This window comes from Passer montanus, unplaced genomic scaffold (assembly GCF_014805655.1).
Source record: "Passer montanus isolate IOZ18808 unplaced genomic scaffold, ASM1480565v1 scaffold29, whole genome shotgun sequence".
NCBI lineage: Eukaryota > Metazoa > Chordata > Aves > Passeriformes > Passeridae > Passer > Passer montanus.
The window spans coordinates 9,894,093-9,920,296 of record NW_024367596.1 but is presented as its reverse complement, the minus strand read 5'-3'; the positions used below and the strand labels follow the sequence as shown (position 1 = coordinate 9,920,296).

Genomic DNA, 26,204 nt, shown 5'->3' with positions numbered 1-26,204 from the left:
CAATCAGCCTTTTGAAACAACAAAGATTAAAACACAGCTGAACTCTAGAAACCCCAGCATGTCTCAGCCACAGAAAAGGCTCTAGCAGTCCTGCATCACTTTTTGTGGCCGAGTGTTTTCTATCACACATCCATCCTCATGCTAACTATCTTTTCCTGTTCAAGACAATCCAGACAGTTTTGTACCTCAAGGTACAAAATTCTGCAAATCCACATCTCTGGAAAAACCAAGAAGTATTAAGCCCTATTTAAAGGGACAAATTAAAATCGACAAGTGGTTTACCTTTCCAACAAAGGTCTTAAATTTAAGATGGAGACTATGAAGTAACAGGTCTGAAGAAGCCTAAAAATACCAGTTAGCTGAAAAGATACAAGGATTACTAACCAGCATTGGAAACTTTAAAAGGGTTTTCACCCATGTCCCTTCCAAAGTAAAAGGATGAAGTGCAGTGCCTCCCATTTGAAGCACAGGACTGGTTGCTCCATGACCCCCAGAGTAGTGTTAAAAGCACTCTGTACATGTTACATGCTCCAAATGACAAGAGGAATGCAGGATGGTGGATCTCTGCTCCAGATTCCTCAGCATGGTTTTAGCTGCCATGAATAAAACAGGAAGCGGAGCATCTTCCAGGTTCCCCCCACACCCCTGACTGTCTGGATGAACTGCAGCTTCCTTTCAGGAAATAGAAAGGAAAGAGCAGGAGGAGGGGAGAAGGGGGGGGGGAAAGAAAAAAAAAAAAAAAGAAAAAAGAAGCAGCCAGCTACAATATCAGACAGATTACAAACTTACCACTAAGGAAATATACAGAACAATAGGAAAAAAACAGACACTCAAAGCTTGTCCAGTTACAGTAGCTAAACTTCAACTAAGAGAGCAGAGTTAAATATTAACAACTGAGAGAAATATACCCATGTGTTATACAGCCTTTTATCACACACTCTTAAGAGACAGAAATCATACATAAGCTGTGTTTTCCTTGCTGACCACATGAACATATCCTCCTTTACCCTACAGTGCTCTGCTGCCTTGCTGCACTAGCAAGTGAAACTAAAAGGAAAAGCGTGACTGAATGGGAGCTGGCTTAAATTATCTTTATACCTATTCCTGAAGAAACATTTTGCTTTTGAGACCAATCCACTAAGCCAACTCTCCCTGCTACAGAAGGTTTCATTGGATCCCTTGCTGTTGATCCACATGCCTGCCTCCACCAGCAATGCACACACTTTGATGCAATACATCTGACTAAACAAAACTACAGAAAAAATCCCAAGTTGCTTGCTATAACAGCAATGATGCACTTACCAGCATTCAGGCAAGCTCCTTTGCTAACATGCTTCCCTCTCGAGCACATCAAATTTGGAACAAGGTCCAGGAGCAAGAGAGAACTGAAAACTGACCACAACAAGCTTCCAAAACAAGAAAGGGGGGGATTAAAAAAAAAAACCTTACTACAGGAATTCAAATCCTGCTTCCACCAGACCCTGAGTCACCTCCCCTCCCTTGCAATAGATCAGAGCAATGGGTAAACATTTCCAAATATGGAGATCAAAACTCCAAAGGATGTCAAAAAAAAAAAAATCACCCTTCTCTCCCTGGCTTTGGCACAGGGATGACTTGCCCCTCTGAAGCATGAGCTGAGCACATTGCCTTTGCTGACCTACACAGAACCTGGACATGGGGCCACACATAATCACCTTCAACTGTGCTTCCAGGCTCCTGGCATGATGGGTGACACTGCATCTCTGTCCCCTACTAGGGATGCACAGAAAGATTCAATGGGAGCAACTCCAGAAGTTGTTGCTGCTCAGCCCCCGCAACAAACCTCTCTTTCATACCTCAACTCACCAGCAGCAAACCTCCTAGAACTGCTTTTTAGTGTTCTGTGAAGGCAAATAGGCAGATTCAGACTGTGGTTACAGCAACATCAGCTTGGCCCAGAAAAGGCAGGCTCAGCTATCAGTCACACCACATCCCACACTGGCTGCTCACCTGGCACAGGGAAATCTCCCCTGACCTGGCTCATCAAGCTAGTGCTTCACAAACAGCATGTACTTGAACTGGCATTATGGGAAAAAAACCATAAAAACAAAATATAGCACTGCAGAAAGGCACAAACTGAAGGACAAGACCAGATCCATGCAGGTACAAGGAACCCCAGGATGACAGCACCCACTAATCCCTGCTGGGACACGCATCACTGTATCCCATGTCAGGTGAGAATTGGGGTGCACCCAGTCTCCCTACCCCTGGAAAAGGGACTTGAATGTCAATGCTCAAACACACAAGTTTAACAGGCAGTTTTCTTTGAGGGCATAACTATCCCTGCAGAGCCTGCATGCACACCAGAGCAACATCCCCATGCCAGCACTGCCTCAAGCATCAGTCCTCAGCAGCAAAGGCTGACCTGCAGGCAGCAGGAGCTGACTCTGCCTGCCAGCATGGGCCAGCAGCCTCCTGGTAGCTGCAGCCATGGCTCCAGGGGCAGGCAGCCTCTCAGGAATGTGCACAGCAGGACATTTTCAAGGCAAACAGGCTGCCGAGGCAAGGCGATCCAACCAGACCAGAGTGATTCCCCAGCACCACCCACAAGATGCTATTGAATTTATAGGGAAGGAATTCCAGAGCTCACTCTGCCCATGTATGGCCAAAACAAACTGTAAAAAAGCGACATTACAGTACATCTGGCTTTCACTGGTACTGAGGCACAGGCTTCAGGAGGAGCTGAAATTCTGCAGTGACAGAGGCTCTGCAATTATCTCCAGGAACTGAGCAGGGGTCTGGGCCCGTGGCAACAAGAGTTTAGCACCCACAGGTGACAGAAAACATTTAAACCATTGCTTTAAAAAATAACAAAGTTCTCTGCCTTTTAGAATACACCCACATTTAACTCAGTGATCCATTGCTACCACTGCAAAAAGGTCAACCTTGCCAGGCAGCACCAGCACACATTCATTACACTGGTGGTCATAAAGGCAGCTTTAAAGAGTTAACAGTCCAAGTGGCACTAAGTGGTACTCCAGGACAACCTCAGTGCATTGCAGGCTGGGACTAGCTCTCCATGGGTAGCTGATTAATTATTTTTTTCCAAAAGGCCACTTAAACCCCCCCACAGGAGCTGTGTGCTCCAACCAGCAGCAGGGTTACCTGGAGATTTCTCCATGGTCAGAAACAGCAGCTACTCACAAAACCAATGTAAAAAGTGTCAGGTTTGTACAGGTTTTACCAACTCTGATTCAAGTTTTCCAGCAGAAAAGGGATGGGGAACACCTGGAAGAGCAAAAACCCCATCACAGATGCAGACCAGCCCTTACACCTCTGGTGTACCACCAGACTTGAACAGATCAAAGCTCTCCCTAAGAGTTAAACGCCACCACCTTGCCTGCCCTGCCAGCAGAGAAACATTAGCTGTGTCAGCACGAGAGGCAGAGAGCTTACGGAATGGGAGAGGAATGCAGGCTGCAGTGGCACACATGGTGGGGACAGGGACACGAAACCCAGGGGAGTGAGGGCTGCTCACACTGCCTTTGCCTTTGAAGAGGGGTCAGGCAGGGTACGTTTTATGGCTCCTGGGGTTGAAACCCGGGACTAACACTTTTGTGACCTTAGAGGACTCCCATTTCAGCAGAGAAGAGGGCTGTTAAGAACGGGTGGGAGCACAGGGGCTTGAGCAGATGAGGACAAGCCATTCCCCAGCTCCTGGCAGGCAGCCCAGCACTGCTTTTCAGCATGTGGAAGTTATACCCATCAAACCAGGAACGAGCGCATGGCTCCTCGGGCTGCACTTGTTGATGGAGACCCACACTATGGCTACTCCCCCAGCTTGACTTCCCCAGGACAGCACTAGGATCTCCCTTTTCCCAGCTTTATACTTTCTCCCCTGCTAGTGTGCTCACTTTAAACAGAGGCATCTAAGCACCTGTGTTCAGCAACGCTGTTTCAGAACACCTTCAACCCCAAACAACACAGAGGAGAGAAACCAGAGGGATGGACACATCCATGTCCAACCACAGCCTAACCAGGAGTTCCCTGCTACATGGCAACACAAACGCTCCTCCTTGCCACAGGAGTAAGCTTGGGAAGTGAAACCTGGGAATAAAATCTGACTTAAGCCTTCTGCACAGCAGTATGGATCATTATAAAGCAGTCACTGGGTCAGGGGTGGTTAATTTAAATGAAAAATTACAAATTACATAAGCAGGATGACTGAGACTATTTGATTCATAAAAACATCTTGAAGGGGCAGAGAACAGAGGGACTGCTGCAGAATCACAGGGACACAGGCCATGTAATGCAGACAGCAAGGACCAGGGATGCTCAGACACACAGATGCACAACCATGCACACAAACACCTGCTCCTCTACCATGCACAAAGGCAGATTTAGGACTTGCAAGCTGAAGTCCTGTGCAGTCAAAAGCCAGCACAAATGTTTGTGACAGTTCCACAGGCAAAGGCAAAAACCGGGTGCAGAGGAATAAATATAGAAAGAAGTCAGGCAGGAAAAGCAGGTGCTGGCTTGTAAAACCTTGGCCAGAAAGGCTCCCCAGGAGGTTGAATCTGGTAGTTTTGCAACAGCTCCACAGAAAGACAGAAGAGACAGAAAGAAAAAAAGAGAACATGAATGCATATGCATTCTTCAATTGCCATATATAGTATATACAGACATTTGGTATATACACCCCCAAGCTCTCATATGCCACTGTATAGTATATACTATATATGCATTGCCATCTTTGTTTCCATGTGCCTACACTTGTACAGCCTGTGTCTGTGTGTGTGTATGCATTTCTGGTGTGTGCATTTGTCATTACCCCCACGTTGCCTCTCTGTGCGTGCTATGACACCACACATCTCTCCACAGAGCGTGTCTAAAGCCTCAGCACCACAGCCTGGCATAACTTCTGGACGCTCACAGCCTCTCAGTGCTGATCCCTTCCCCACCAAAGCCTCTGGGTGTAAGCACCACCAGGGAACCATCAGTTTGTCTTGTATTTTCCAGTGATCCCACTCTCCCTCCAAACTTTGAGAGCCATGAACAAGGTGCCACTGTCATAAAAGCCTGACATCCTTCTTGTCCCTTGTGCCTATGAATTGTGCTTACATACCAGCTCTCACGCTGCACAGCCTTACTGGTGGGATGAACTCAGAGCAGGGCGTTTGGAAACACGCAGGGCTCCACCAGACTCACGACTTCGGGTTTCTTTCCCAGCCCTGAAAAGAGAGAGACTTGAGTAATGCACACTGGATGGGCTTCCCAACATGTTGTCTCCAAAGCCAGCAGTTTAACCCACACAATTTCTGGTAAATGCAGCATTTTCCTTCCCAGCTTCCTCAAGCAGAAATGCCCATACTCCTGGACTCCTTTCAGCACCTCCAAAAGCAAGACTCACTACCCTGAACTGGGCCAGTGACCAGCAATGACCAGAAATGTCAGCTGCCAGAGCCTGGGCACCAACTCACACCTCCTCAAGTCACCACTCCTTTACTGCTCTTAATGCCATTGAGAAGAGAAAGTGATAGGGAGATGCCAACTGAGGCATAAAATAAGAGTACAGGGTGAGCCATCACTCCTCTCTGGCCTTGGGCAGAATGAGGGAGCTAGAAGGTGCCATTTAAGGCATTTTGAACTCGTGGGGTTACCATTACTGTGAGCAGAGCTACACCAGCAGCCCTCCCCCTCAGCACAGCCTCTTCTCTCTGGAGCTCTGTACAATTCCCAGTGGGGACTATCTCACCCTTTCCTGAAGCTGAGAAGCAGACACCACCTTCTCTTCATGTGAGCTGCTCAATGCTGTGCTTTCCCCTTCTGCAGATGATGAAGTTAGAGCAGAGGGGACAACCAGGCCATGTGGCCACCATGCGGCATGGGACATGCCAGGACACATGTCAGGGTGCATCCTACAGAGACCAGCAGCATCTGAAGCACACACTCCTTCCTGTCCCCATCAGCCCCTGGCCAGCATCCCGTCCCAGCCACATCCTGGTCACTCTAAAGCCCTATCTCTGCCCATGACACACAAGTTTGTCATCACAGCTCAGCAGAGAAAACTTCTGCTATTTGCTGCTTCACTATGGAAAAGCTCAGTTCAGACTTGTTTGTTGTATCTGTGCTATTCATGATGGTGCACGTGAGCCCACAAATCTACAACAAAGAAGGAGCAAAATGTGTTGGTGGCTCATGGTTCAAGCCCCTCTTCCCTATCACACACTGAGAAGGGCTTCCTGCCTTTCCAACACCCCTTTGTCCCCCATGCAATGTCTGAGGCTACAGCAGCCAGGAGACTGGCAGGGCTTTTGCCTCTCCCAAGCAGAGGCACACGTCCATTGTGCCAACAGCACAAGAGCTTCATTCTGACCCAGCTCAGTCCCATGGTCCCTGTGCTGGCACCAGCCCCGATTCACCACAGGGAGAGGCAGGTTTAAAAGTCCCCAGGACCATCAGAGCTCCCCTAAGGTGTTATGAGAATAAAATCAACTGGAAATTCCAATGGCCTCTCCCTCTCACTGCAGGGATGAAGATGAGTAACTGCAGAGGTTTATTGCTGACGAACTCAGCCAAAGAGCAATTTCTCTCCATCCATCAGCGAGGAGACAAGAACAAGCAAATATTATGGTTGTGCATGTTTACTTTTCATTTTAAAATGATGTAGAGTTACATACAATTTAGGTCCTTCCCACAGGCTCCTGGCAAAATGCCCTTCAGTCTTATCTGCAAAGGCAGAAGACAGCAACACTCCCCTCTGATTCCAAGACTATTTCAGTTCAACTCACAACAGCCCCTCCAGGAGCTCCAGGTAATACTTCGTAGCATCCAACTTGTGTTTAAAAAAATCTTGGTTCAGGATTGTCTCTCATCAGGTTTAACTCACAAAATGCTTACAAGGTCAGTGATAGGATTTGGCCAATTGAACTGCATCTTCCTTGCTTTGCTTCCCACATCAGCTGTCCCTGTCACTGTGACTGGCTTCCTGTAGCAAGGTGAGCAGAACACCACATACCCTCCTTGAGGCACCCAGCTGAAAAGTTGCTGTGAACCCACCCTCTCAGCAGCAAGTGGGGCCCAGCACCCCATGGATGCCCAGGCAGGCACTCAGGCACTCCATGCTGGCAGCACATCCACAGGTGAGCAGGACAGGGACAGCCTGACTGGTCACAGCAATACCCACCCGAGCCAGTCTATCAGACTACTCCATTACAGACAAAATGATCAGAAGCAGTTCATTCACTCGCTGGCTGACAATAGTGATGCTGTATTACTGACAGTAAAAATCAATATTTCTCATGAAAAAATAAATATGAACTTAACACACAAGTAGAGAAAGCAACTTTTCTGTTTGCAGATTTAAATCTAAAACCAGTAGTTTACAACGCCTGAATTTAAGCATCAGTCCTGTGTTATGGCTTGAGTTTTCTTAGATTGTTCAGATTTTTCAGGAATGGACAGTGGAAAAACCTCTGCAATAGCTCCAAGTTTCAAAGAGCAGAAGTCAGCACTTTCAGACAAACAGGCATCCCTAACAGAACTCCACAGTGGCCACGTAGAAATGGAAGTAACCATACACCACAGTCCCTATAAACGAAAAATCTACCTGTGAAAATGACTTCAGCTAATTACACTTCTCCCAGAACAGCCTGTTTTGAATGGCATCTGTTTTTCTGACTACTCAAAAGCTGCACTCACTTTTGATCTCCTTTACACTTGAAAGTGTTACCAATATTTAGAGTCTATTTATTACTATTATTATATTTTAAATCAGCATAGCTGTACTTGTTGAAGCCCAAGTGCAAACACCAGTTGAAGTGGGATAAAGCGGCCTCGTGCTGGGATCCTTTGTTCCATTCCTTCACGAAGCAGATGGCTCAACCTGACAGCCACAAGGAAAATTGTCATTTTAACTGTTCCAGTCACCAATTTTTAAAAACAGACAAGCTCTCAGCCAGTCACCCATCAGCATGAACTGACATGGGTTCCCCCTGCTTTGACTGGCAGGTGCACGAACAGTTCCCCAGATGCCAACCTCATTCAATCTGACCTTTTCACTTTAAATGAAAACCACTTAAAAGCCTGCCCTGTTCTGACATATGTCTTTTTATGTCTTTCCCACTCTGTGCCAATATATGTGTTATTTGCTGGCCAAAGTTCCCAAACTCAGAATTCTCATGTTATCTCCTCCACTGCCAGAGCCCTGACCCTCAGGCACTCTGGCCACTGCACTGAGGGAACTGTCTGAGATCTCCACATTCTCGCCTACTGGAAAAATCAGACCCCTTTCATGCAAACCTCAATCTGGAGTCCAGCTCTGACTTAAAATTCAGCTTATATACATTGGTAGCTTTCCACCTGAACACAGCCATACCTAGACAGGTACTCATCTTTCCATGCTGGGACAGTGACACGTGCAGGATCTGGCTTTAACAGTTTTCTGTGTTAGCATCTGTGCTTCTCAGGTTTCGTGGATTAAAATTAAACTGCTCGATTCAACAGTACACTGCTGAAGTTATCTAATAAAAGGATCACACGAGACAACAAAAGCTGGGGACATGTTTTTCCTGCTCGGCTGCCAGCACAGCACCTGCTCAGGGAGTCACCAACACAAACAGCCTGGCTGCTGCCTTTTGGGGTGTCAGATCCTGTGCTGGTGAAAAGCAGTGACTCTGTGAATGGTTTCAGTCTGCAAGGAAGCACACACCCCTCCTAGATAGCACTCGGGACAGAGCTGCTTCCAATCCCACTACAACCCCATGTGTCAAAATTGGCTATAATGGGGCTTATCACTTCCGAGCTCCTGGTCCAGCTCTCGTCCTGGAGGAAAGCTGATCCTGACCACAGCACAGACTGTCAGCTTGGGTGCAGAAAAAGAGCTCCCATAAGAGAGCAAACTCCCTGGAAGCCCCTATGTGCTGCAGGGTGCAGAGCCTGGTGCTAAAAGCATTGCCCCAAGGGAGACCCAAGGTCATCCAGCAGTGCACAGCAGGCTTTGGGACCAGGATGCATAGTTTTGTCTCTGCAGTCCCACTTGATTTTCAGGTTTGTCCTGGTATTCATTAAATGCGACTAAAACAAGAGGGGGAAAATGAGTTAGGAGAATAGGGGGGCAAACAGAACACTTCAGCACAGAAGGGATGGGATCTGACTTCCACTGAAAGGATGGCATCCAGCTGCCACAGAGATTGCTGTATTATAGGAAATGAAAAGAGCATTTGGAGCAGAACAGATCTAAACAGCAGCTGAGGAAGCTGTGAGATGCTCCTATGGCATCCCACAAGCCAGGAGCCACCCTGAGCTGGAGCCACTGGGCCACAATGGTCAGGAACCAACCCAAAAGCAGGACCAGCCATGCTGCACTGCTGTTAAATTTTAAATGCCCAAGGACAGATAGAAAAAAAGGGTGGCTAAGGAACGAGAGGAATCGGCATGTCTGTGCCAGAAAGCCTGCAGGTCCCAAGCTGGAGCAGCCTTTCAGCAGCTCCTGCCACTGCCAGCAGCACTGCCTGTGATTTACATGTCTGTAACTGACACCAGGATTGGATCCCGTATTTTCAAGCACAGACTACTGACCTCACGCTGCTCACACTCCCTCAGCTTACTGGAAGATTTTCAAAACAACCTCAGTGAGTTTTATTTTCATTTTTCTTTTTCCCCCACTGTTTGCTGTCTGCATTTCACTAAGCCTGGTCAGAGACACCCTGAGCAAGAGGGGGGCACCTTCACTTTCTCACTCGAATGCACCCCAACTTCTCGATCAAAGAAGGACAATTGATCATGCAGTATCAGAGCACCACAGATGCTGGGTTTCAAACAATGAATAACATTTTTCAACTCAAAAGATGCCATCCTCTCACTCCCCAAGGAATGGCCATTCTCCCCAGGCAGCACCAGCAGAACAGTGCCCTAATACACCTCAGTGCTGAGTCTAAGGGGTTTATTGTAATGTTTTATAATAAAGCATAATGTTCCTTTAACCATTTTGGTTTCCAATGGCCAAAATTTGAAGGCAGAGAATACCTTCTCCTGGGCTTGCTCAGGTGCCACCACAATGAAACCCCAGGCAGCATGGCAGACACTCTTATCATGATCCTTCAAGCCATTTGTAAAAGAAACTTTTAAAACTTGGAGCCTTTATGACCAGACAGCCTAGTCAAGGCTTAAATTTTTGGTCAGATCGTTCCAAAATAGCAACAAATATGCTGGCAGACAACTGGATTCCACACTTCTGTGCCCATGTGGTCAAACTTGGTATTTTTGAAAACACTATAATCCATGTAGATGTTTAAAAAAGCACAATCAACCAGGATCAGTAAAGCTCTCTGGTTTAGAAATGTTTGCCCCTCCAAGCATTGACCATCTTCTTTCACCTTTATACCTTAATAGCAAAGGTATTTAAGTCCAGGACTGGCCTGCTCCCACCTCAGACTTAAAACACCTCCAGGTGGGATGAACATGTATTAAAAAAAAAAGGCAACAAAAACCCAAAACTTTCTCAGTGTTGCTGCTTCCCTTTCCAAACAGCTGCTGGGAGAGGCCAAAGAAGCTTATTCCTTCAAGAAAAAAAGGAAAAAGCTTGGAAGGGGCAGAGAGGCCCAGGTAAACGTGGACATGTGGCAATCACACAGCAGCATGTGGAGCAGCCTCACCACTGACTGCACCTCATAAAAACATTTCTGTTTTCAACAAATATTTTTACCGTCACAAATAGAATAATAGGAAAAAACCCAAGTTTGTTTTTTTTTTTTCCTTACAAGAAATGAGTTGCAAGCTGACATTTCCCTCAGAAAGCTCAATTTTGAGAAAGGACCCATTTATTCCAAATATAGATAAAAATTTCTGGAGCAATTCTGAGAAGCTGTAATACGTGCTCTCATTGCATCTGAAAAGTACGAGGGCCAGAGACGCCTGTGTATGCATCTGCCTTCTGAACAAGAGGGTACCATTACCTCCATCATAGATGGGGACTGAGACATGCAGAATATACATTAAAAGGCTGGTTTAGTCCTTAAATTACCCTGACTTCAGCTGGAAGCCAGACTCCTGACTGAATTTGGCCCTTATGGCAAAGGAATAAATAAAGAAACAAATAGTAGGGGCAGCACTTGAGATTCTGCTTTATGCTCTTCCTCCATGTGATGGAGAAACTGGGCTGCTCCCAGAGAGTCCCACTCCAGGGTAGGGATGGGGAGGGACAATAGCAAAGGTGCTGCCCTTTACTTTGCTGTGACCATCACACAGAGCCTTGGGGCTTCACTGTAGACAAAACTGCTGCCCCTCTCTTTCCCAAAGGACATCTGAACATCACCACCACCAGCCCTGTGGTGGCAAACCCCAGCCTGACACTAATAACTAGCAAAAAGGAGAATGAGAGGGTCTCCTGCACTCACACCAGCATGACAAGGGGAAGGAAAGGCAATTCCAATGCCCCAGCTCAGCAGGACCATGCACATGCTGTCCCACAGCACAGCTGCCAAACACCCATCTATCCAGCACAGCGACCTGGTGATCTGCCTGCAGGACGACACGAGCTCCATGCATGCCAGGGAAGGACTTGCTCCCCCAAAATGTGACAGAGGTGGGGACAGCACAAAGTTGCCTGGCACCCAACCCTATACATGTTCCCATCCTGCAAGCTGGGACTTGGGCACAAGAAAAGGGAAGGTAGCAGAGCTTGGATACCCCTTCACCACCAAGAGAACCAGCACTCACAGATTTCCATGAGAATTCTGTGGAATATTCTCCCACCAAAAGGGCTTAATTAAGAGGAGACTGTGATTTATTACTAAACTTTTCAGCACAGTAAGGGCAAGTATTGTCACTTCTTTACTCTCCTTAAAAATAGATGATAAAAAGGATTTAGACCTTCCATGGCATTGTACCTTGACCTGGAGAAGTAAATGCACTGGACGGTGTTTCCTTTATTATTTGCCCAGAGCATCAAAAATTACTACAAAATTGCACCCCTGAACCTCTATGATTTGGTTCACTTTGTCTGCATTCCTGTTTCTCAGTGAAAAGAAAGAGGATTATGGTTTGCAAAGTGGCAAAGTTAGCAATTATACATCTCCCAGCAGCCTTACTGGAACTCGCCGGTGCTCGCAGAGAGAGATCACACTTCTTCCCATGTACCTGATGGTTTCTCAGCACAAAGTCTTCTTGGCTACTAATTTTCTGTGTTCTTCCCAAAGTTTCCCACGTGATATCCTCCAACCTGCTACACCTGGGTGCTGCATTCCAGAAGAGTTCAGATTTACTAATTCGAAACATGTGCTACAGCGTGTGATCGCAACATCACACCAAAGGTACAAACCACTCGAGACCTGGAAAGGGCTCTTCAACCTTTTCTGTCTAGCTCTGTGATTCACAGGAGCACCTAACAGCATAACACAACCATCGCACCTGTCTTCACCTACTCCTACCCTACCATACTAAGCTTGTCAGCAGGAATTTTGTCACCAGCATTTGAAGCCAGCATTTGTTACAGAGCCAAGTGTTTTTATTTTTTTACTTGGTGATGGGGAAAAACAGAAGGGAACCGCAGAAGCTTTTGGAGGCAAAGATCTCTCCAGGACTTGCCAGACAGTACTTTCAAAGACAGAACTGGCACAGAATCAAGGAAGTCAGCATTCAATGTGCAAGCAAGACCAGCTCCATGACAGCCATCAGCCAGGCTCGAGAAGCATTAGTGACTGCAGTTAGGAAAACAGAAGGCAGAGGAGGAGACAGAAAGACAAACTAATACTGCTCCTCTCACATGAAGTACAGACACAGGCCTGGTCACCACCCAAGAAAGAAACACAGAATAAAATGAAGGGGGACCTCCGTGATCAACTGCAACAGCTTAGGCATCAGGGGCCAAGCACAAGTCAGCGCATGCCAAGACTGACCACACAGCAGTGTGTGAGATCCCACACTTGGCTTTCAGCCTAGAAACAGGAGACACGCGTGGGAGCAGTGTGGGAAGAGCTGGCAAGCAAAGGTTATGTCCTATCAGGGCTGTGAATCTGCATGCTGCACACAGGGGCTCACAGCAGCCTTGCAAAAGCCATTTGCCCATAGCCACCATATATATAGTTCCAACCCCCAGAAACACAGCTGACCTGATCACCAGGTCTTTATCAGCATTCACAGAGACCACAGAAGGTCAAGAGAGCCATCACCCAGGAACAGAGGACAAGCACAGTGAGCTCAAAGGGAACTTGACAGGCCAAAAATGACTGCAGTCACAGAGGACCGGGGAGAACTCTCTCATGTCACCCTCTTTTTCTGAGGCGTTCAGAGAGCAACAAAGCCTCTGACCTTTGATTAAACCATGCTACTCTCACAAGAGGGGGCGGCTTAGGGGCTCAGAAACTCAATAAGAAACTATTTATCTCAAGGTCATGGGTTCATACCCTCTTCAAGTTCTTTTTTCTTAGTCAATTAAAACAGGAGACTTGATCTGCATTAAAAAACCTGTTGCTAAGGGCACAGCCAGATACTGCCTCATCAAACAGGCAGATTAAGAAAATAACAGCCCCTTTGCTGCTCCCTGCACATGCCACAGTAGAGCACAGCAATTTTGAGAACGCTCCCTGTGCAAAGTGAACACAACTCACTTTTGTACCCAGGGTGCAAAAGCAAAAGGGGGCATTGCAGATGAGCGGGCACAGCTGCCATCACCAGCCTCTACAGCAGGTCAAACACATCCATTTCCAGAGCATTATGAATGGAGCTGATCCTGTCCCAGCCTCTAAACCTAGTCCTGAGAGATTCCTGCCCACCCCAGCACCATTCCTTTGAGAGGATGGATGTTCAGCCACTGACTGCTGCCCAGACAGCCATTCCTCCTACCCCAGCTGGAGCTCAGGGGCCCAAACCCCACCATGAGGTAATGGTGAGGATAAACAGAAGGCTGGAGACTTCTGCTTTTCACACAGAGAGCAAACAGCAGTTGCAGAGCTCAAGGCCCTACTTCCAGGGAGCCCAGCCACCTTGGACAGGACATCTTTCAGCCCTCAACCCAGCAGTGCCATCAGCCAACCCCTCCAATTTGCACAGAAGGAGCACAAACATTTGCCAGGAACACTCAGAACCAGCCGAAAAAGACTCTCAGACCCCCTCCTGCTGCAGGTACAGTCGTGTCAAGGCAAAAACTTGACAGAAGCAGAGACTGGGCAAACAGAAAGGAAAGGGGGCATCTTCCACTGAAACAGGCCCAACTCAACACATGAATCAAAGTCAATGTATATCTGAAACCAATTGGTGATAGAAACTAAACTATCTAGGAACTGGAGTTCCTGGTAGTGAGCACAGACACACATTCAAAACCTTTTTCTTCTTCCTGCTGGTTTTTAGCCCATAAAAAGCCAAGATAAAAACACGCTCTGGCACACAGGGTACACACACTCACTTCTATCGCCTTTAATGGCTTCCGACCAAGAAAACACATTCTCGATCCTAAATGTAATTATTAACTTCATAACATTTTTAACAACCCTCTGCTTCTTCTATATTTATCCTTCGGTAGAACAGTAGACAAAGGATTCAAGCACAAATTCCCTGTGCACCAGGACGGAGCTGCTGGCCCCGATGGGGCCCTCCCGTGCATCAGGGCCAGTGCAAAGTAACACAGCACACAAGCAAGGGGTTTAGAAACAAATAGGAAGTCAGCATAGTTTTGCTCTGTTCACCAAAGATGGTAATTATGTTGGAAAAGACTACATACCCTTTTGGCTTTTAATTAGCAGCAAACCAAGTCCACTCGGCTCCTATGAGCAAGAAACTATTAGGGGTTATGGATCCCCAACCAAGGTAAACAAATCTGTACAAGTCCTTCACCCCCAGAATAACTCCTGATTGTCAAGCACAGTTACCAGGGGAATGAATAGCTTCTCCTGCAAGCTCCTCACTCAATTAAACTAATGCAGACAAAAAGGCTGGGCAGCAGCCGCTGGCAGCACAGGCTACAGTCAGATGCACACACTTGGTGTAGCAAAGCAACTGCAGCAGGTTCAGAGCAACGAGGGACAGGACAAGCAGCCCACAGCCCGTCATCACAGAAGACACCCAAGACTTCTTGAGGTGCTGAATGGCAAAAACTGGTGGGGTCTGTGCCCTAAAGACACTCCAGGAAGCTTTAACAACATGCAGGTATTCAGAGCCATCATTTATATTTCACAGAGACTGTTGAAGAACCGAGTGGGGGAACACCTAAGAAAAGTGCTTGATGTATTTGTAATCCAGAGCTATCCTACTGCTGTCCCAAGCACTTCACTCAGCAGTCTTATAATTACAACACTGCCAAAAAATCAGGACAGCCACCCAGCCAGAGCAGAAATAGAGGCCAGGAAAAATGAATATGATCCTCAGTCCTTCTTGAATCACAAACTGGTCAGTCCAGAGACAACCCCAGAATAAATCACCACTTTCTTGTTCTCAGCGGTGTTAAAGCCTGCAACTAAATGTTGACAGTCGGGGAAAGAGAGGAACTCAGGATACAGTCCAACCAGGACTTCACACACAGCCCCCATGGAAGTGGACACATCAGCACATGGACAAAGGCAGGCAGCAAACAAAACCCACAGCTCTCTCCTTTCAACTAGACTTTATTAAAGTGGGAGTGTATAAACATATTGCTAAATCCCACTCTCCCTCACAACCTAAAGGAAGTTGTGTCTTTGATGTCAATGGCAGCCCAGCACAGCCCTCACACAGTGTGCCAGGGCAGCCTGAGGCCACGGCAGCAGGTGCCCTGCTGAGCTGAGCCCACACAGCCACCAACACACACGGCTCCAATGGGACCTCCTAGCAGGTGTTACTGGAATCCTGCGTATCTCTCTAGCAAAGTGCAATGATATTTAACTTCCTTATGGGCTCTGGAGGCTGCCAAACATCTGTTGGGATTAGCTGGTTCATGTTTGAGAAGTGCACACAAACGCTAGCGTAAGGAAGGGGCTGGCCTATTTATGGATGGGAATGCTGGACCAAAACCCAAACCCACACGCTGTATTTGCACATACGGCTGTATCTCCCCTGGCACATTTCACTGTTTTAGGATGGAGGCACGAGGTGTCCCCTATAGCTTACAGCCTACTTCTGGTGGCTGATAACTTCAGTGACTCATACTGCTCCCCTCCTCCACTTTACCCCATCCAAATGCACAACTGACTTTTGCTAACAGGCTGGGCCAAGTGCAGCTCTACCAGGAGCCCCCAGATAGGGGTTGCCCTTTGCAGGGGAAAACCACCTTCCCCCAAGCTCCATCCCACGCTCTGGAGTGCTGCAGATCACACTCACAGCCCACAGACCTCCAGCAGGCTCCCAAACACCCAGCTGCAGCTGATCAGCCACCCAAATTCCTCGTGGCAAGGGACTTTACAAGTTTCATGTTTCTCTTGGGTGTCCCTCCCTCACACAGAGGCCTCCTGTGAGTAAGGGCTGAGGAATGAGACAGGGAGTACGCACAGCTCAGAAACTGCAGCGATGGACAGCCGTGAGGGAGATGAACTCCCCAGGAAGGATGGGAAGAGCCCAAGTGGGTTCCAGACCGAACATTTGTTACAGGGACATAAGTGGCAATGGCTTGCAGGGGCAGAACCACAGTAGCCACACGTTCCCATGACCCAGAATTGCTTTGCACCAAGTTGCAAATCCTACATGTACAGCTCTGCTCTGTCAGAAGCTGTTGCTTCCCTTTCCTCCACACATTTCAATACTTATCAGGTCTTTATCTTAGTCACATTCTGCTAACAAGCACTTTCTACATCTTTTTGATCTCTGGTCATAATCAGTCTATGTCTGCAAGTCAATCATTTTGCTCTTCTCTCAGCATTCTTCACCTCCCAGGGCAGGACCTCCTCAGACCCAGACATCACTTCATGGATGCAGCTTGTGCTCTTTGCTTAGGTTCACAGGAATTTGATGCACACTGTTTGCCAGACCCACAACTCTCCTTCAGGTAGCAAAATAAGTGCCAGGCCCAGCCCAAGATGCTACTGGTCAAATTTGAAGATATGGACAACACAAGAAAATCCTGGCTATTGGATATGGAAACAAAGATAAAGGACAAAAGGAAACCAGGAGTATATCAATACCATACCCAGAATTACTCATGTCTTTCATTAGATGGATAGGTATTGTCTTTCTGCAGATCAAAAACATCTGGAATCACTTTCATTCTACATCAGGTAGAATTTGCACAACTAAAACACACAAAATATATTCCCATTCTAGCAGGTCCTCTGCCAAGGGAGTTAAAACTAAATGAGATGAGCCACCGACTTTCTGAAAACACAGCTACCTTTGCACGTCCAGCTCCGCCCCTGAAAATGGGCACACCCTTAATCAGGCAAGAATCAAATCACCTGAGACACAAGAAATTTATCAACAGTTCTTGCAAAAACCCATCAGGTTGCTTGTGCCTCACTGCACTTCAAGGGACAGGGAACAGCCAACACAGGCAGGCAGCTGCCCTGAAGCCAACAAAGCTGGAGCAGATCACTTTCATTTGGACTTCTGGCACTTGACAGCATAACCCCAGACCTAACACACCACATCAGGTGTGCAAATGAATACAGATTTGGAGGCTTGGGCCATGGCATCCAGGGAAGCAGGGTGATGTGGATCTGAGCACAAGAGTCCAGAGAGTGGTCTGATCCCAGACAGGGTGGGGACAAGCAGCACAGATGATCATTGTTACTCACTGGAGCAATCCTCTCTACCCTATCCCAGGACAGAGCAGAGAAAAGCAATGCACCCAGCAGTGCAAAGGTGAGGGGATATCAAGCCACCTGCCCTGCATCCTCAATGAAATGTGATACCCAGCTGTAGGAACAGTGCCCACAACACACTGCCTGTAGGCTGTGTGTGCAATGAGGGCATGGAGTAACTAACTTCATCCAGGATGACTTATAAATGAACACACCCTGCAGGGATCCTCGTGCATGGAAAGGCAATGAGCTCTGCTCTTATAGCTCCTTCTCCCAGGCTACGATGTAGTCCTTAAAAATTTCTCAACCAACCTCCCCAGCCTCCACACACCCCAAGTTCACAGTTCTCCCACACAACAGAGCAAAACACGCCGTGCCAAGCCATGGAAGGAGACACACAGGCACTCTGTGAGCTGTCATCCTTTCACCCAGACACTTCAAGGACCTGAGTGGGTGGAGTGCTTTAGAAAGACATGCTCATTTATATTGTTTAAAGTCCACCTGCTGCTCTGGCCACGTTCCCAAACCTTAGAAGCAGAGGGAGACACTCAAAGGAGGCACCACATGGCAAGAACCCTGCACTCATTCCTGCAGCAATACAGTGGTCCAAGGCATCATTCCTAACTTCCAAAATATGCTTCTGCCCCACAGTCCTTCACTTATTGCCACTTCTAAAAGTCTGCAAACGTTTGCACCACTCACAATCCAATCTCCTGCTCTGTATAAGGCTGACTCTTCACTGCAGTGAGGCTCTGGTCACTCTGCATGGTACAGTAGGAAAGAAGCCTGACATCTCCTCAGTAACTTTAACCCTTTGCACTTTTTGTTCCCCATCTGTCTGCCTTAGGGAACAGGTTAGGATTTGGGTACAGGACAGTGCTAAAACACTCGCTTATCTTCAGGCACACACGTAACTGCAGAGTTCAGCTGGATTACTCACACACTTGAATTTCAAACTTACTACGCAGAAGGTTCACCAAGACCTCCTTAAATGGCAAAGATGCAATGTCGTGTTTTCCAAGCTCAGCTCTGCATCCCAAGGAACTTGAAAAAGAAATGGATTCTCAGAAAAAGCACCAAAGTGAAACAGTGCTAAGGAAGGCATAATTCTCATTCTCCAAAAACATAGCCTGCAGGATCAGAAGTGATGAATAAGCTTTAAAAGAAGCTTCAACTGAAGCTTTAAAAGAAGCTCCAACGCTGAAAAATGTCAGTCACACTTTACATGGTAAAACAAGTCACTGAGGAAGCAGCAAGCAGATGATGTGAAGTCCTCATTACTTCTACTCCTTGAAAGGTATTTTTATACATAAATATCCCCTGGACCTTAAACATCTCTGTGGCTCATTTCTGGACCTCCTCACCACCACATTTCAGTTCCAACAGCATTAATCTGCTCTAGCCTCCAAATGCCAGAGGCAAAGACCAGCTTCCACACTAAGTTAGGTATTTTAATACTCATGCAAGGTAAGTACAGGCTTTGCCCCCACTCAAAGATAATGATGATAATGCATAAGAGGCAGGTACAGTAGGAAATATGGGAGAAGATAAGCATAAGTGCAAGGAACAGTTCAGAGTAATCTCTGGAGTTGAGCAGAAAGGATGTTAACTTCAGTCTGTAATTACAAACAATTCTTCCCAACCATTTCTTTGCTTTATTATCAGTTATGACTGCACACTTAAGAGAACAACCCTGGTCTAACTCCTTTTTACTCCATGATTTCAGTGTCAAGGGTGATGTGAGACAGCTAGTTTCGTGCCTCTCCAAGCCTCAGTGTCCCACCAGTAAAATGGCAAGAACAATTTTCCTTCACATTGGGAAGGCACTACAAAAATACTTCCTCCAGCTTCCAAAGTGCTCCAATGAAAGAGCAAAGAGCGCTCCAGAAAAGCACAAAAGAAAATTAGTAACTCTGCATTCTGTCTTGAATTTGAACAGTACGTGGTAAATAAGGCTTGGGGCCACACATTACACAAAGAGAAAAGCAACTGAATAGATGCTCATTAAGTATCACCTTCCACTCTGGGCACAAAGAGTAGGTGCTCTGGCAATTAAGTGGCTATATCATAAAACCTGATTGCAGGGGAGGGTTAATTAAGGTTTCAACGACCTTCAACGACATTTCATAGCTTTGGACTTTGCAACTTTAACACCATTCTTTTAACAAAGTTCACAGCATGCAAACAACCACAGGTTTGCCACGTGGCTGCCACAATCACTATCCATTTTTTTTCTGGGGATATCCAGATTATAGGCTTGTCTTGGCCACACTAATACCTTGAACTATCTCTCAAGGTTTGCCCAAACTCACGATAAGCAAATCAAGTCTCTATCTCAAACAACAAGGTGTGTCAAATCCAAGCCAGCTGATGTCCCTCAGCAAAGAGGTTGAACAGGGACTTCACCGACACCCAGGCTAGTGAGGTAGTGATGATGCAGCAGCTGGAGCTATAGACACTTATCAGCTGCTAATTCAATCACTCTCCCAAGCCAGGCGCTGCTGCCTGGCTATCTGGGAGACTCCTTGCTTCCATTCATGCCTCACTAAGTGGAGTAATTCAAATCTGTTGAGGTAATAAACTGCTGAAACAGAGATCTCCTTAGGGTACGTGCACACAGCACGTGTAAAATGCACATGCACACATTACTGACACAGAAACCACCCCACCTGGGGTACAACCACCACAGCCTCTGCAGCAGGACCACCCACAAATCACCTGTAACAACACCCCAACATTCTCCATCCAAAAAGCAAACCTCACCAACCTGAATTCCATGCAGCAGCCACACTGCTGAAAAAGCCATACAGGAGATACTCAAACATAACAGAGCTCAGTTTAAGGGAAGGTTTGAAGCTGGACCATTTCTAACCCACTACACAGTGCAACCCTACCCACCCCATGGGGCTCCACAGATCCTTTTTCAAGGCCTGTGGGACAACCTGTCAATTCAGTCTCCTCCATCCCACCTGCCTTTGCCCAGCTGTCTGGGCTGGTCTCAATCTGAGCAGCTGGGTCCCAGCTCCTCGGCAGTATTCCAGCCCACAGCCCTGACACAGGCTCTCCATGTGAGAAGAGATCAGGAGCAGAGGGAGAATAGAAGATGACTCCAGCTCCCCACAATGAGATCAAATGGCCAAAAAAAAAAAAAAGGAGAGGGTAGTTACAAATTGATGAATAAACAAGACCTGACTGTGCAATTCAGAGCTAACAGGGCAGTTTACTAAATGTTAATTAAATCCTTAGTGCCTGTTACTCCAGTCATGGAGATCAACTTATTTTTAAATTAAATAAGCAGTAAATGCTTAGATGAACTTCTATTAAATTTCACCCAGTGAGTGAAGTATGTGGGGCTTTTAATAGACATTAAACAAGATAGTTATGGCAAGTTAGCTGATACTTTATTACCTAAAGATAATGGCCATATTAAATCTCAACTAACTATTCCACTGGCAGCACAATCATCCAAGATTTGGAGGAAGTTTTCCTGCCTTGAAGCATCACTGAGCAGCAGGAGCAAGGGGAGGAAGGCAGCCAGGAGCTGAATGGAACCTACTTAGAGGGTGTTCATGCACATAAACTCTCTAAGGCACAAGACAGGATCCCTCCCAGCCAGATCTGCAAACCCCAAAGAGGGCTGATGGGCTATACCCAGCAACAAAACTGGCATAAGCCAGAGACCCTCATGCATCCCTCCCTGCCCCCAAACCAACCTAAGTAATTCATGAATTTGCTGAGGAATCACAGTATTCCAAAGTTCCTTATGCCACCAAGAGCAACAGAAAACATCCTAACAGCCTGCAACACTCCAAAGCTTATAACATTGTCTAAGAAAAGGTTATCAGCAGCCCACAACTCCACCGATGTTTGTTTTCCTTCCCTGAGCATATTGTGATAGTTTGTGAGTTCTTCTGACTCACACGTGTGTCACTGTCACCCACAGATCCCAACAACAGATACTGACAGTCTAAAATGACAGAGACTTGCTGACAGTGACTTAAAAAATGATCATTTTCATGCCAGCTCTTGCAGTTGCTCAGAACCTGATCGAAACCAGCTCTTGGAGATCACAACAGAATCTCCACTGAGTTGTCTTTACCGATAACCTTAATTGCAATGATTAAGTGAGGGTAACAAGTTTTAGTTGTTTTTCTTTTTGGACTGGAAAACATTGCCAGCCCTACACGGCCTGCCATGCCCAGGAGAAGGATGAAAGAAAAGAACTAACCTTGTTAAACTCTGCTTCTCAGGAAGGCATAAGCGCTCAAAAGCTTTAATGTATTGTGGGGGTTTTTTCTGGTCTGTGGTTTTCGGTTTGATTTGTTGTTTTCTTTTCTCTGTTTGTTTCTATTTTGCAAAACAAAGAGCTTCCTAAATCAGAAAGAGAAAAACACTACGTTCTTCAAACTTAACTGATTCTCTCCTCCAATGCACACATGGACACCAAACACAAGATCTTCCCTCCAATCCTTCCTCTGGAACCCTTGTTTGTAAAGTTATTTCAAGTATTTTCCTATGTATAACCCACACTCTTTAAAGGCATTGTTCCTTGTGAATCTGTGCATCAGATAACCCACATCCTTTCATAATTTATGGTTTCCATCTCCTTTGCTCCTTCCTCCTCTGCTCTGGCTACAATTGCAGTAATCTCTCTAGCTTTTCACAGAACTACACTGATGCAAGAGCAAAGGGAGATGAGAAAGCTACTGGGGTGAAAGACTGGCTGTGGAGGTCCTTGTCTCCAGACAGGAGCATCACTGTCACACTCACATGTGCACACAGCAAACACAGATGCTGAATCACAGACTTCTGCTGGGTCACATGGACTTTGTATTCATCTTACTTTCCTGAAGGCTCCTCCCCATCAGAAACAAAGTACCTAAAAAACACGCACATATCTAAAGAATCCCTTCCTGATTTGGAAGGTACCTACTCTTGGCCAGTGTATATTTCTTCACCATCCTGATGCCATCTTTAAAATCTCTCCATGTATTCACAGGGACTTGGCTCCACCTTAGCAGGGCTGCCAGAGAGCACAGCAGAGCCTGGGCAATCAGCTGAAGGTGAAACCCAGCATCTGGGGCCAGCCAGAGCAGAGTGTGCAAGTGTTTCTCAAAGCCATGCCAGGGAGAGAAGAGCTCAGTAGGAGAAAGGCAGAGCTGTGTGGGTCAGGCTTTCAGAAGCTTGGGGAGCGACAAAATGCCACTGAGAATGTATTGTTCACACAACCACGAGGGGCAGAGCAATAGAGAAACCACTGTGGGCACCCTGAGGGTATTTGTTTCCACAGACACACGGAAACTGTGTTCTTGGAACAATTTGTCATCCACCCAAGCTACTGCTTTTCTCTATCTGTGTCTATCTAGTGTCAGCCAGAGATGTTTCATGGAAACCTATGTGAAACTGTTTCTTCTTGCCAATTAGATGTTTATGATACAATGGGCACCACCATGAGCTGGTACAACTCTCATTGTCCCTGACACTCATACAACCATCCCATCTTCTTTTCACACTTGGCTAAACTCTTGTTCTCAGCAACATTCTGCATGATAAACACCACCATTAATTACTTCACTCTGAATCCACCACTTTCACCTTGGCTTTCATTTTTACAAAGGAACAGACATCCCTTTCCCACAGCACTTAGGGTTTCTCTGACACTTTTCTAACATGTATCCTTTTAATAGGAGTGACTCTATAATGTTTGTAAAACTCCCTCAAGTTTTCCAGCTCCCAGACATTCTTACCATCCCTCTCCAAAACTGCATACATAAAGTTCGACTGATCACAAGAATATTACTTAAGTTTTACAGTAAGGCAGGTAAGTAAGGACACAAGCAGAGATTTAAACAAGGCAACAGCCAGGCTCCAAAACAGAATGGTGTCTCCACTCTGAGCATGAACCCCCACACCATAATTCTTACTAGGAGTTATAATTAAAAATACATACTGATGGTGATATATGTAAAATCACTCCAGCTCCCCTGAGACTGCAACCAACACTATTAGGTACCTTTCAAAACTCACTAATCCAACTCTGGAGCTTCATCCCTGGACATCCTAGAGAAACAAGTGCTTTAGCAAGGGATGCACACCTGAATCTGCCATCACACTGCTTGATAGCTTTTATTACACTGCACCAGCTCCTCATTGTGCCCATTACCCCACTAACACAGCACAGCTGAGGGTGTTTCTCAGAGGAATCCAACTTGGAAATACAATGTGCTCTGCAAATTTCCAGGAGACAAGACAGGTGAAGTAACCACAATTCCCAAGATCCCAATATCACTTCTGACCTGCCAGTGTAGAGCCAGGCTTTTGCCTGCTTTTCCTGGTTTCACAACAGCACATCAGAGACAACATCATTCAATACTTTTATCCCCTAAAGCTGGGTGACTGTCCACCAAACACAAGTAAGAGAAAGGATTCACAAAGCTGGAACCCACACTGAGATGGGCATGCTCACCAGCACCCTGCCCTGACATCCAGGCTATCTCCAAACATGTTCCAAAGGTAAAAATCTCACCTCTGAGCAACACAAACTGGAGTTTCTCCCCCAGCTCAATACCAGCTTCTCCCCCACCACTACCAACCACATCAGGCAATCAGAGCTGGCAAGACAGAGACAAGACAGAGCTGTACAGCAAGAAAAGCAGTAATTCTCACTGACCCAGGCACCATGGAGACTGAACATCAGCAATTCAGAGCAGCTTGGAGCTGCACCTAAAGAAACTTTAATGAGACAGTTCTAGCTTCATTTTCCTGGACATGTGTTTCATTTCCACCCTGGAGCTTACCTAGACAGCATACAAGGGCTGCATGCCACCAACCAGGACTGCTGGCAACATGGGACACACACAGCCAACGTGCCCACGGCCACACAACACACAGGGTGGCAGTGACTTTTGGGAAGCAGGTCTCCTACCCACTACACAGCCTCTCTCCACAGGACCATTCCTGATGGCAACTTACTGCTGCTGCTCTGCTGGACCCAGGTGTCCCTGATCTGGCAGGTTTTCCCAGCCCACACAAGCTGAGCCAGGTGGAAAAAGAAAGCCTGAATGAAACAATTAAATTAAAACCATTTATGGAACAACGGCAACAAGCCTGAAGGGCCCATTAGCAACACCTGCATTATAACAAAGTTAAAGGCAGGATTCGACAGGGAGGGTAGGGGCTTGCTTACAGGTGCCTCTGTGGACACCATCCACTCCATGAGCTGCTGACAGCCCAGCACACAGGGAAAAACTTCCAACAAAGGCTAAACAGCTGAAGTAGGGGAATAACAGAGCTAATAAATATAGGAGCAACAGGCTGTAAGGTCATGGGGTGGGCAGGGTGAGACAGACCAAGCCAACAGACAGAGTAATTTTCAACAATAAATCTTTATCCACAGACACACATATTTCCCAAGGGAAATCACAGAGTATTATTTAGCCTTGTGTGGGCCAGTCCTGCTTCAGCAACGGTGGGGATAATTAGAAAGTCCCCCACATCCCTAAACTGTCCTGCTGCACAGCAGGTTGAACTACACACAGGACAGCAGCCAACATTTTTCAGCAAGAACACAGCCACATTATTAACATAGAGATGAAATGCTGCGTCCTCTTCTCCAGGTTTGCATGTTCCTGTACTTTCCCAATATCCCATTTCTCTAATTACTTGGTGAGCCAGCACCTGCTGTATCACCCGGCTCCCAGGCACTCCCCATTCTCTCAGCTCTTGCCCCAGAAATCATTCCTGGAATGTACAAGCACAAACTCTACAGGTAAGTAAGTCAATGGAAGCACAGAAATCCTGGAATGTGTCCAAAAACACTTATGGCATCTATGTGAGAGCTTCCTTTTTCGCATGGGTCAAAACCCTTTGTGCAGAGGGACCAAGGTGTTGCAGATGTGCAGAGAGACACATCAGCAGGTTTTATGGCTCCTGCAAGCTCCTTAAACTTTTGTGTACCAATTGCCTAGCAAAACATAAAGAAACAGACAGGAAACTAACTCAAGAACAACACAACTGGGTTAAAAAGTCAATTTCTACAGGTGTAGGAAAAAAGAAACAAACAAAAAATAACGAAAACAAAGCAGGAGAAGCTAACTCTCGTTTGTTTCACCGGCAGGGCCAAGCTGCACCTCGAGGTACGGGAGGCAGAGCAATTAGGCAGGAGTTGCTTCATCAACGCCTCCTCGGGAGCACTGCCGGCTTCCCAGCACGGCCCCGGGGCGCGGGGAGTGCTCCTGAGCAATGGCAGGAGAAAGGTCTGCCTGTTCAAAAGAGGAGAGCACGAAAGGGGGAGGGCAAAAAATAAACTTATGCTTAAAAAAAAAAAAAAGCCGTGGGTGACGTCAGGGTGTGGGAAACTTTTCCGTCCTTACCTGGTGGGGAAGGCAGGGCCTCCCCCGGCATATAAAAAGCTGCCGGAGCTTTACTGAACTGACTATTTACTACGAGCCGCGGCCGGGGGTCGGCGGGCGGCGGGGCGGGGCAGCGGCAGCCCCGGCCCGGGCCAGGTGCACCTGCGGCACCGGC

The 26,204-nt window shown here is 46.8% G+C and overlaps 1 protein-coding gene across 3 annotated transcripts in view; it reads right to left on the bottom strand.

Moving 5' to 3' along the window:
- LOC120504263 (LIM domain containing preferred translocation partner in lipoma) overlaps positions 1-26,204 on the bottom strand; it is a 336,133-nt gene that overhangs the window by 307,658 nt on the left and 2,271 nt on the right. For 2 of the 3 annotated variants that reach the window (XM_039713605.1, XM_039713608.1), the window contains exon 2: positions 5,105-5,210. The gene's annotated coding sequence lies outside the window, so the exon portion shown is untranslated. Of the gene's footprint in view, positions 1-5,104; positions 5,211-26,050; positions 26,188-26,204 lie in introns of those variants that run through there. The other variant, XM_039713606.1, reaches the window with a different exon arrangement.